The sequence below is a fragment of the Drosophila navojoa genome, chromosome 3 (assembly GCF_054131105.1).
Source record: "Drosophila navojoa isolate 15081-1374.11 chromosome 3, UAZ_NAV_1.0, whole genome shotgun sequence".
NCBI classification, from domain to species: Eukaryota; Metazoa; Arthropoda; class Insecta; order Diptera; family Drosophilidae; genus Drosophila; species Drosophila navojoa.
The window spans coordinates 16,005,102-16,018,000 of NC_142891.1; the positions used below are offsets into that span (position 1 = coordinate 16,005,102).

Genomic DNA, 12,899 nt, shown 5'->3' on the forward strand with positions numbered 1-12,899 from the left:
AATCTAAATGCATGTATATATGTTGTTGTTGCCCAAATGAGCAATATATCAACTAATCAGCCGGTATAAAAAAACGTATATGTATACGTATTTAAGCGAAATAAAATCACCCACACACACACAACAGATGCAGAGGCACCCAGACATGAGTTCAGCGTGAGAGTTTGGGAGAGTGAGAGAGAGGGTTGTCGCCACACAACATACTTAGTCACGCATACTAGCGCATTTTTGGCGCTCGTGACTTTTCTCTCTTGCTGTCGCCCGTAACGGTATCAAAAGCGCGCTCACGCCTCAGTGGCGGGCTAGCCATAACGTCAATTCAGTTGATTTTTAACGCTCGCAGCGCAAGGTAGTCGCCGCATTTGCGATAAATTTACTCGGCTAGTGTGAAAAAAGGCACCAATGTGATTTTTGTAAAGCAACGAGAGAGAAATACAAATTGAAATATAAAAAATTAAATAAATAACGAAAGCAAAGTTTTTTTTTGCTGCCAGCTAATAAAATTGTCACTCTCTAACCTTTTTCCCTCACATAGAATATTACCTGTGAAAGTGAAAATACAAACGAACGAGCCAAGCAAAACAAAAACGCGTGTGTGCAAGCAGCAGCAAAAAAGGAATCCGAAAAAAAAACAGTGTGTGAGCAAAAGAGAGAGGAGAGGCCAGCATAAGAACCCAAAACATAACGAAAACAAATATCGACAACTGCAGCAGCAGACAGAAAAAAAGAAGCAAAGAAGACGGAAATAAGCAAAAGCAGCAAAAACAAGAACAACTCAACACAGCTAACGTCAGGTAAGTGCATCGTCTACTATCTCGCTTGCACTCACGAGGGACAACTGTCAAATTAACTTGCTGGCCTTTTCTATGTGTTGAATTGCGAAGGCTTCTACATGTATTTTTTTTTCTGGTGTAAATTTGTAATCTCCATTCCCCAAATTGTGAGTCAGTCGCGCAGAGTCTAACCATAAATTTAAATATTTATCTTTTGGTTCTTTTTTTGTTTTTGTTACTTACATTTTCACCTTCATGGAGGTCCCGCAGTTTTTTTTTTTTTTTTTTTTTTTTTTTTTTTTTTTGTGTCGAAATGTGTCTGATTAGATAGAGACAACAATTTCAACCTTGCACAATTTATGAGCTGTCTTTTTTTTTATGGAGGGATCTATGAAGTGAGCTTGTTTATGATTATATAGTTAGAACAAGAATGAGCTTTAAACAGCATAAACAAAATATCAAGAATTTAAGAATCTGTTACATAATTTAGTGGTTTGCTCGATAGGATCGTCCAGCCTTAAATTGTGAAAGAATTCGATAAGGATTGAATGATAAAACATATTCAACATGTTTTTCTTTTCTTATACATTTATTTTTGTTCAAAGAATTAAAAATAGTTTATTTATTATTGTGTTAAATAAATATGTCTTTATAACTGATTTTCATTTACATTCCTTTTAATTAATAATATTTGAATTTTTTTGTGCAAATTTGAGTTTGTAAAATTTTTTTCTAATAATAGAAACTGATTAAAGTACAAAATAAATCCTAAATAATAACCAATAAAATAATAAATCTGACAAAGGTAATTTATATTTTATGGGCTTGAAAAGTTCCCCGTAAGTCCACAGCCACAGGCGTTACTTTATTGTAGAAACTAACTGAAATAGATTATGATGCATGCTTTGGCTTGGAATGACTCACTATAAACAGTTTGTAAACAGTTTATCATTTTGCTATCGTTCGATTCACGAAATATTAATTTGAAGGAAATCATAGTCATATTTTGAGCTCCACCCACAAGTCGAGAATTTCAGTCGAAGTCGTAAAAACATTTATTAACAAAAAAGGTTCTACAAACTTTTTATATTCACATGTTTTGCGTGAAGCTTGAATAATTACTCCGTTTACGACGGGCTTTTGACTTTGGCTAGAACTTCGGTTGAAGAAAAGAAAAATAAAACAGTTAAATCAAAATAAAAGTTATGCAAGAAAATCAGTTTAGAAGACAGGCAGTTAAAATTTGGCTATCTTATCAGCGGCGACGACCCTATTAGGCATCTAGGCGAGTCTATAGAGAACAGAGATGGATGTTTAGAGATATTTACCTGTATGTATGTATATATGTATTTCGCACATTCTCACAAAATGTTTATCTAACTGGCAAATAGACAAATTATGGCTTTGCGTAGCTGTCACAAATGACCATCGAATCGTTCGCTCAATTGCCAGCAAAGAGGCACGACAAAAAAAAAAAAAAAAACAGTTGACTCAAAAACCGGGTTCATGTCTTTAGCCACGGGGCGGTGGTCTATTCAGTCAGTCAGTCAGTCACTCACGTGAGCCGCAAAACGACTTTTCAAATTTTTTTACACACATGAGACTGTAAGCAATCAAGTGAAAAAATATAGCAATTACCGATCCGTTCGGATGCCGTTCAAGCGCATGAGAAACAGTTAAGACCAAGTTAAAAGAGCGTCCGAGAGGGTGAGAGGCGAGCAAATACTCTGTGTCATTGTGTATGGAGCAATGGAAATGGATAGAAATTATTATCCATCTATTAAGATGCACAACTAGTACAGATATAATATACACGATATATAGTGGAGACAGCCAGAGAGATAGAGAGATAGATTAACGTGAGTTGTTTAAACATCACTAAACACATTTCTGACACCTAAAAGCGCTATCAGACAATTAACAGGCTTTTCTAAACGATCTAAAAACTAATCTTATGTAAGCATATAAAATATTATAGTAGTTATATATAGAGCATATAAATGGAAGTATAATCCAAAGGTTGAGCTTTAATTATAAAATTCAAAAATACATTTTCTTAAATTTTATAAGGAAATGTAAAATTTAATTATGTTAATATTATTATATTATAATTTTAATTATAAAATTGAAGTTCATAAAAACAAAAACGAAAGGGAGGATAGGGAGATGGAGAAATTTATTGTTGATCTCATAGTATAAAAAACCCAGTTACCCTCTTCTTGTCCAGGGTATTTTCCAATGTGTGTTTGTAGGGAAGGCTTGTGTGTGACTAGTGGGGCCAACATAAATCGAATCAATCGATTTGAATAAGTCGACAGAGTAGCTCGGACTCGAATCGCCTATCGCTGACGATTTGTTGTAGTACGTGACCAGGCGACGACGTCGATCGATTTGATTTATGCTCTGAATCATCGCAAACAGATGATGGGGAATTCAGCTTAAAATCACGCAGACGAGACGAAGCTGCTAGCTCAGTTGACTTCTGATTCTCCAATTGAGATTCGAGTTTATTTTTATATACTATTATTACTTTATGGACTAGTCTCTCAACCAGTTCGTTCAACTTTAGTTGCTGTTGTTGTTTGTTGGTTTTATCTATTTGTTGATTGGTCTGTGGCAACGCGACCGACTAACCCAATGGAAAAAACTTACCCCACTAAGGTACTCAGTGCGTGTGTTCGTGCATGTGTGTGTATGTGCGTGTGGCTGACAGGTAAATGGTTTTTCTTTCACAAAATCGATAGGCTTTATTTGAGTTTGCTTTAGGTCTGTCTAAAATTGCTGAGCTGTGCGTTTTATTTATAGGTGACAGCCCCGTTTGACCTGTCACGGCGTTTGCTGGTTGTGCTTATCCTGCAATCCACAAGCTACAAATTCGATAGAAATACACACACACACACACATGTATATTGGTATAAATTTAGATACTCCTCCTATGCCCATCATGTATTGTCCATAAATTAAGTTCGTTGGCTTAGTGAATTTTGGTATCAGTTTTATTGTTATACTCTTACATTGCATTGGAACTAGAGTGATTGGATTGATAGTTAAAAAAAAACTATGTAAACGTATAAATGTATAATTCGATGTTGAGAACATTTAGGTAACTAAATAATAATATTGTATTAAATATATTGGGAAACAAGTTTGTATTTTATATACATACCCTAACATAAGTGTTGATGATTTATAAATATTATCGAAATTGAACTTTTCCTTACTCTTAGTTTCATTAGATATTTGGATAGAAATATTTAGATTATAATCTTAAATCATCTTTTAAGTATTAATAAGTATTACTAATACTAACTTTTTGTCTAAAAGAGTATTGAATCTTCGTCACGCCTTTGCCATATGTTCTTTCCGGTTTGTTTTCGGGGTAGTTACCCGGCGCTGAACATGAAAGTCGTTGCCGTTTACACCTGCCCATAAACTGGATAATAATTCATTTGGCGTTGTGCAATGTGATTTCGAATCTGTGTGCGTAGATTATATTCGTTTTGCCAACATTATTTATTAAATATTTTCGTGAACGTTATCGTATTCGGTTCTAGATTGCATTTCATTCATGCTATTATCCGCTCTAATCTTTTTTAATTAAATGTGCGGATTTGAGTTGATTTTTTCCCACATTTATTGAATTTAATTATGTGTATTAAAACGTTTTAAGTATTAATATTCTCTCGCTGACCGTTCAACTATATTGCCCAGCTTATTTGTTCAATTGACTACCCCACGCGTTTGATGATATCAGTTACAAAATGGCGAACAGTTGAATATGCGTTTATCCACTTGGGAACTAAATGGTGTAAATGTTATCCATTATCAATATGGCAGCGGATTTAGTTGAAACTTTTAATAGTCTCAATTGATTGGGTCTAGATGAATTAATTATTATGTTAAGCTATTGCACTTTCAAGTAATTAATGATCTGAGTCTAATCTAAATAAATATATGCCATATTTTATTCGATTATTTCAAGTGGGTCATTCGCATTTATCGGCTAACGAACAACCTTTCTGTAGCTTTGTGCAAGCTTTATTTATACTCGATTACTCAGCTGGTTAAAAATAGAATTTTGCATACCATTCGTGATATGGTTATTTGCTTAAGTAATTTAATTTTTGGCATTTAGAATTCCACATGGAGACTTACCACACCTTATCTAAGTAAGTTAACAACTAAAACCGATTAATGATGAAGAAATATTCCAGCGAGGCATTTAAATATTAAGCTTTTTTGCATTCCATTCATCTATTACATATTTACATTCATCTACATTCCGAGCGCTATCCGTAATTATCCGTAACCCTACTGGACTGGATAAATGACTTGAATGTTATTTGAGCTTCATATTTCAATTGATATGCAGCGATTTGCCATTTATCCACAATGATATAACCATTTCGTATTTTTATTATTGCTTTCGTCTCATCGATCACATGATCGAATTACTTGGCCTTAAAGTCGAGCTATAAACTTTATGAAATTCGTGAATATATGTATGCAGGCTTTGGATGTAAAATTAAAAACCCACACGCTCATAAATCCTAATCAAATTTATTAAATCAAGTGCAACTCGAGAGTATGTGTGTGAGTATGTGTGCGTGCGACTCGAATGTGTTAATAACCACGCGACAGAACAACAACAAATAATGACCATAACGCCCACAATATCCAGCAATAAGAAATGCGAAAGTAAATATAACAGCACACAAAAATAAAAATATGTGCACATACGTATATATACATATATATAGATCCATAGAGTGCGATATATAAATGTATGTGTGTATGTATGCATATAGCATGCCGACATATGTGCCAGAGATATCATACAATCAATTGTCTGGCTCTGCCCGGCTCTGATGTGGGTAATTGTGCGGCATTAATTTGTGCAAGTAATTTCATTGAGGGGTCTCCGACGATGCGACGGCAGCTGCAAAAAATAAGCTTTATATGAGTGCGAGATATACTATATATATACATTACATATATATTTATAAGTGTATTTATATGTGTATCTACATAAATGTTTATATTTATAGGCGCTCATATCATATTTTGTCTGCTCAGTTAATGAATAAAAGTTAATAACTGTGCGACATACGTACATTTGTTGTAAATATTTTTACATTTCCCTTGATTCAATAACCTTGATTTTGGCGTATAACTACAGGCTGTAAAGGTTATCGGGAGGTGTATACAATGCTCGCGGATAAGTTGTTAATTTATGGCGCATATTATGATTAGACCAATTTGTGTAACCAGCACAATATTGAACCGGGTTGGTTCAATAACTGTGCCCATAGTTGTTAGTTTCGGCGTGAATAAGTCATATATACAAGTTTTATTCTGTCATATATTATCCACCAATATTATGTCATCCGACCTTACACAAAGACTTGTGGAGTTTATTCATTATATTTAATATTTCATTTCATTTTTACACTATTTTATTCTCAAGCATATTGCACTTTTATCCATGACTTACAACAAATAGCTAGAAAATAAATGCTTAGTATTTTTTGTTATACTATCTAGAACTTCTCGTAGACATAAATTATTCTGTCCAAAACTCCCTGACAATATTGCCGGATAAAAGTAAATCTCTGCAAAAGGTTCAAAATGGCTTTTGTTTAAACTAATTCGTGAGCTTGATAATCATTCAAGCGTTCAAATCACGTTTTCTTATTTTTTTCATTGTGTTTTGGTTCTTTTTTTCGTTGTTATAAAAAGATTTATTTCTTTGCTTATATAACTACCTGAATCTCTGTCTTCTGCTTTGCTATTCGTCTGCTTCACACTCTACTTCTTTTCTCTCTTCGCCTTCCCCATTCGGGTCCACTTTACATGGCTTAAAATATTTGCACGTGCAGCTCAAATTCTAAAAATTCCACACAAAATATTGTAGCTGAACTGCTGTCAATTATTTTCATTTGGCTTGCGCTAATTAAAGAAACCAGAGCTAATTAATTAGTGTGCTCTGGCTTAATGGCGAACAGCGGGCGTCGGGGGAGGCGTGTGTGAGTGAGTGACCAGAGGCCGCACAGATGAATAGACGCTGTGGACGTGACATTTATAGTGTCTGCATGTTGTTATCCGAAAGCGAAACGACAAACAAATTTAAAATCTCGAAGAGGCGTGCGAAAGATGAAAAGAAGACGCCCACGCAGAGCGCAGCAAAAGGGAATCGAAGAGTAATTGGAGGAGCAGAAGGCCTGAGAGCCAGCGTGGAGGTCGAGTACAAATTGAATTACGCGCGGTAGAGCAAACAGCGCTCCCAATGGAGCATATTGAAAACGCGTCAAATTTGCAAAGATAATAAGCAGGCAGCCACAGAGCAAGAGCTAAGGGGGCGGGGGTTCAGCTAGGGGTAAGGCAGCTGGGCATAAAATATGCATGTGAAAACAAAGCAAAGCCGAAGATTGTTCGCATTCCATTCTTTGGTTTGCGTTCTCAGCTTTGGCTGTGCTTCGATACGGAACTCAATTCAGCTTTTGGCGTACGCAGTTGACGGAGAGCACAGCGAGGTAGAGCGTTGTGGTGGAGGCTCCTCTCTTTGTACGTAATTTAGTTTATTCAAATAATGTATAATATAATAAATGCCTGTATGCAAAATACAATGGGCAAAAACAAGTAAACTGCGCGCCTTTGTCGAACGACTCGAGAGTTGTAAAGCCGTTTGCCTCGGCAAACAGCGAGAAGCAGACAGTAAGAGAGAGATGAAAACAGACAGAGTGGGAGAGAGAGAAACCTATGGAGGCCCCCAGGCAATGGTTACGGCTGTGCTTTTGTTGGGCCGGATGTTTTTGTGGCACTGAATCGAGCAGCTCTTCTGTGCAATGTGAATTGAACTTATCTCAATGAAGAGTGACAACGGCAAATGGGCGAATGTGTCTCGGTGATATCGTCTTATTGCGGAAAATGTCGCAACGGATAATGGATAATGGGCTTTGGCCCATGGGCTACAATGCGCTTTAAAGCTGCTGACCGCTACGCCCACTTGTCGTCAACAATAAAAATGCTTATCCGAGCGCATTAAAGCACATGGATAACCGGCGGATAACTAAGAACAGGTCATGACATTTGATGTCGCCATCATTTAAGTCAATTGCAACGTGGCATGGCAACAGCTTAATAAATGTAAATTGAGGGTTACAATATGTGGGTTATAAATCATGTATCAGGAGGATACAACTAATAGTAAGCCGGATAAAGGTAGTTAGTAATGAATCAGATATCAGCTGATAAGGAAGAGTGCAAACATGCAAAACAAGTTCGAGCTAGGCTTGTGCAATCCGGGTTTATATTGCTTTGCTGTTATATCTTATCACAGGTTTTATGGATACTGGATATGCTGTAAGTAGAGAGAGAATGCAATTATTATCCAATAAATATATATTATTGCTATATTGTATAGTCTTTGCTTTTGCTTCCGCTCTTTACGGGGCCTTTCGAGCAATGATCTTTGAGTTGGCGTTTGCATGCTTCTGAAATTAGCAGCTTTAGCCTACGCATATAAAAGAACGTGATCGCACAATATAGAGTCGGTTACCAAATAGTACTTGGGTATTGTCTAGCTATAACTATAAAGACCGCTCTAAATTTATTTAGCTGTTTAATAAGTGAATTCATATTTATTTTTGGGTTGAACTTAACCTCAAACAGTATGCGACAAGCAGAAATGTTTAGAAACAACCAATCTATTGTTTACAAAATAGGAAAAAAAAAGAAGGTAAAGAAGGCGACTCGCTGACAAACCGGGCGATAAACTCGAACGAACGTATACTTGAAGGCACGTGATGTGGCAGCGAGTCTCAGTTTGCGGCAAGTCTCGAGCTCAGCTGCGACTCTCGAATATCATTGAAGTTCGCTGGAATGCCAAACAACAAGTGTAGAACAATTGTCGGCCGATTTATAACAGCTGAGTCACGTCTTTGCCAGTGTTGCCAATTTTGTTTTAGAGCCGCTAGAAAATAATAAATAAATAATAAAAAATAATAATGCATAAAAAGCTAAGATTGTTTGTAAGCAGAATGATATGAAGTTCTTGAGAAAAATACATTGCGCGGGAAATGCAGAGGCCAATGTAAGCTGACAAGTTGTTCTTATGAGTTGCGATTGAACTGTGAACTGTGATATAAATTTGATATGGTAGAAGTTAGCTATTGAGTGTTTAACTGAATATGAATATGTTATATCTGGGATAGAGATATACAAATTAAATTGAGAAATCCCGAGGCAAAAGAGATTAAAACATATATGAATGTGATACATTTTATTGTTTTGCTTAGCTCGTTCAGAGATCTATAAAACTGTTATTATCGTATTTAACATATTTTTAACTACCTCTCTAGACTATGTTATATTAATAAATGCATAATACAATTAATAAGTAGATAAAAACTGCTGTAATCAGAGACTTGCAATATAATGCATAATGACTTCCTATGACTAATGGAGAAAAACTTTCCTCACATTGAATATACTTTTTAGCTAGTTTTAGCTGCAAGCGCATGCAAGGTACATCGCAACTCTGGCGCAGTTTGTTGTTGTTTATTGAACACATTTTGGCAATACAGAGATTAACAATATATAAATATGGCATAAGTACGAATAAAATAAAATCATGATGACATCGAACCGGTTTCCCTACTCGAAATTTCACACTCAATCGAATGCAGATAAAATATATATTCCAATTGAATCCTATAGCATGCGAAAAGTTGATGATAAACGTATGGGCTGCTGTCATCCAAATACCAGTCACATTGCTCACAGTTGAATTGAATTCTCTCTCGCTCTCTCCAACATCGTGTGTGTCCGATGACGCTGCCTGCTCCGTCTTTCAGTTTCACAGCAAGTTAGCTGACGGACAGGCGGCCGGGTGAACCCGCCTTCATCACATTGAGCGCTGCCATTGCCAAGATTTACAACCAATGTCAGCAACTGTGTCGGCTACTAAAAATACTAAAAATAGTCACCCGCTCAGCTGGCAGATAGCGACAGCGACTCGACTCGTGACAGAGCCGTTCCCAATGCTCCTCACAACATGTTATTTAATACGGCTTATCAATGCGGGCCAAAAAAAGAAATTAAATAGAACAGTTAACTGTCGCTAGCTAAAGCGAAAACACTCTTACAGCTGTGGAATGCTTGAAGTATTTCACTTCACTAATAATTATTAAATTAATAAGATAAATTAAATTATTTAAAAACAAATATAAAATTCAAATATATGAACAAACATAATAATAATATTTATACGTATATATCATAAATTAGTTTTATAATATTTGTAATAGACAAATATACTTTCGATGTTCTTTTCGAAATTTAATATTAAATGCGATTTTCCTGTACATATTATAACTTTCTAGCTCAATTGGCATGCATACAATATCTATTATCTATAAACAGGAATCTTCTATAAACTGGAATACCCCCTGATAGGGTGTGTGAAAAAAGAATAACACACCAGACTTGCAAGTGTCTAGAATTGGGCATTTTGGAGCTTATCAGTGAATAAATTTTGTTTTTGTATTTTTGGGTACAAACCAATGCCGTCGACTTTACCCACTGCCCCAGCTAATACACGGAATATATATATAGTACTCTGTGCTGCGACTACTCACATTGAACTATACAGCGGGTCTATCTTATCAATCTATATTCCCGTATTTTCTGCATAATATTTGATGCCCTTGTCGCGCGTCTTAGTTTTGTGTTTTATGACGCATGCCAAAACATAAATATAAAGTACTTGACTTTTGATATGCTTGAGTGTCTGCCAATTGTGCGGATGAGTTTTACACTTGTTAATTCTATTTCTCATCGATTTGTCACGCTTTATTTCCGGCTAAGTTGTGTATACATTATATATTATTGATTAGCTGAGGAAAAACCTGCAAAGCTGTGAGATATTGTTATAGTTTAGCATCAGCATATATCAATATTATCCAAAAGCATACGACCAGTCGGATGGGTATGATTTAATCTAGTGTTAATTGACTTATGGCAAGCTGTATTTTGTTCGACACTTGACACCTTCTGGTTAATCGACTCTATCTGTTTGATGAAATCAACTGAGTAAAGCTGTAAACGATATTTGTTCTCTGCCGGCCTTTATCCGTTTTACTTTTGATAATTGAATGTGGCTTTATTTGCGTAATTTTATTTATAGCAGGCATTTTTTGTTATCTTTGCAAATTAGATTATGCGGATAACAATTGAGTTCATAAAATAACATAGACCTTGGTCAAGCTAACCCATATAAAAGTAATTAATTATTGTTTATGATATATATATAATCTGTATTTATTTCGAATACCGGTTCTTGTTAGACTATTTTTGTTAGCGAGATAATCTTTTCTTATCCGCGTGACTGCGAGCAATCGATAAAGTTGTTTATGTGACTCTCCTATGGCAACAAAATTATTTAGATACTTTATTATAATTGATGGCGCTGATTATCCGCTTTTATCCTTACAGCTGTACAAAGCAAGTTGGGAAATTTCATTCCAGGCAATTTATTCAACTACTTAAAATCGATTATCCGCCTTTTATCTTACGCAAAAATCTATTTCATACGTTTCTTTCTTGCTTATGGCTCAGATTATTATTCCTTTCAAACAAATTATTGCATCATCTCAATTCTGTATAACGCGGATTCCCGCTAGTTTCATTTCAATTCTCATATTAATTTTTAGCTCTTGCCATAAATTTGATTGCCCAATACAGAGAATAATGTAGATATATATATGCATATCTATATTTCATATATATCTTGATCTGTAGCTCTTTTTGCGTTGTTCTGCAATAGCATTTCAAATGTGCGTTTTTATAGAACTTTCGTGTAAATTATATGTTGTGCACCGCCACACGTACCAAATTAGATATATCTCTCTACATATGTGCGATTATAGGCGTTTAAATATTTCTCTCTGTCTGCGTTTGCTGTGCCTCTGTGTCTCTGTGTTGCAATGCCGCAGTGTAAACATTTTGCAACAGGCAGCCCTGTTGTTTGTCTGGCCTTGACGCTGGGCCCATCGAGACTCCCTTCTGGCATTTCACATGCCCACTAAGCCTTACATCATATCGTTGCTCTACTGTACTAAGCACTCACCCGTGGTCTCTAGGCTAGACGGCCTGTAACAATGACGTTCAATAAATGTTAGCTGACTGGCTGGCCGTTTGGCTGTTTAGCTGGCCATTTGGCTGGCATATTCATGGCATATTTTGTGTTGTTGGCCATCATTTTTGCTTTTTGGGGCCATTAGTTTTTCTTTAGCGTGGCGACATATGGGGCTCTCCCATGGGGCGTCTATTAAAGTGGCGTAAGTGTGTGTAATTAGCTGCAATTTGAGTGCGACTGAGATGTCTCTATCGGCATTTCATTGACCATAGCCGAATGGCCTCAAATGGTGCACTTAACATATATCTTTTTTTTTTTTTTATTTGATTAGCAAGTGCTGAGAATTCATGTAGCATGCAATTATAGCCAATTACGTTGGCGCTTTGCTATTAATAATTGTGTTATTAACATATGGAGACAATTGCTGAGAGCAATATGAATACATGTATTATATACGATGATACATTGGAGCTTAAACTTAAAAATCATAGCATATAGAAAATAATTAAGGTTTTCGATTTAATTTTAATCAATATATATAATAGAAATAAATATGAAATTCAATTAGTTGTATTGAAATTCAGAATATGTATAGATATCGTGTAATATAAGTTTATTTTATGTTGATATAGATTCAATAAGTTTCTCATATTTTACACCTTTCTGCAAACGAAATTTTTTGGCAAATAAGCTATTTTAAAGTCTTTTAAACAGACAGGAATTTTAGCACCTTTACTATTTGACAACATCACTAAACGTCTCGAGATGATTGTTTTACAGCAGAGTTTAGCTGAACATTTAAAAGCGGTTAAGTTTTTAGTTATTAACTCAGGTGTCAAACACTTGAATTGTTCAAGTATATGCATAGCAAAATGCTGATAAGTTATCGCAAAAACTCAAGACAAACTAATTTTAAGTATTACTACTCAAATGAAAAGAGGCTCATATAATTTTTGTAACTAGCTTAAATAAATGGCAAATGTGCCTAG

At 35.4% G+C, this 12,899-nt stretch overlaps 1 protein-coding gene across 5 annotated transcripts in view; it reads left to right on the forward strand.

Annotated features, from left to right (window-relative positions):
* The first annotated feature begins 301 nt into the window (after window positions 1-301).
* The window catches only part of sky (GTPase-activating protein skywalker), a 55,341-nt gene continuing 42,743 nt past the window's right edge, over window positions 302-12,899 (forward strand). For 3 of the 5 annotated variants that reach the window (XM_030386109.2, XM_089258369.1, XM_030386099.2), the window contains exon 1: window positions 302-794. The gene's annotated coding sequence lies outside the window, so the exon portion shown is untranslated. The remainder of the gene's footprint in view (window positions 795-12,899) is intronic. The other 2 variants (XM_030386101.2, XM_030386108.2) reach the window with 2 other exon arrangements.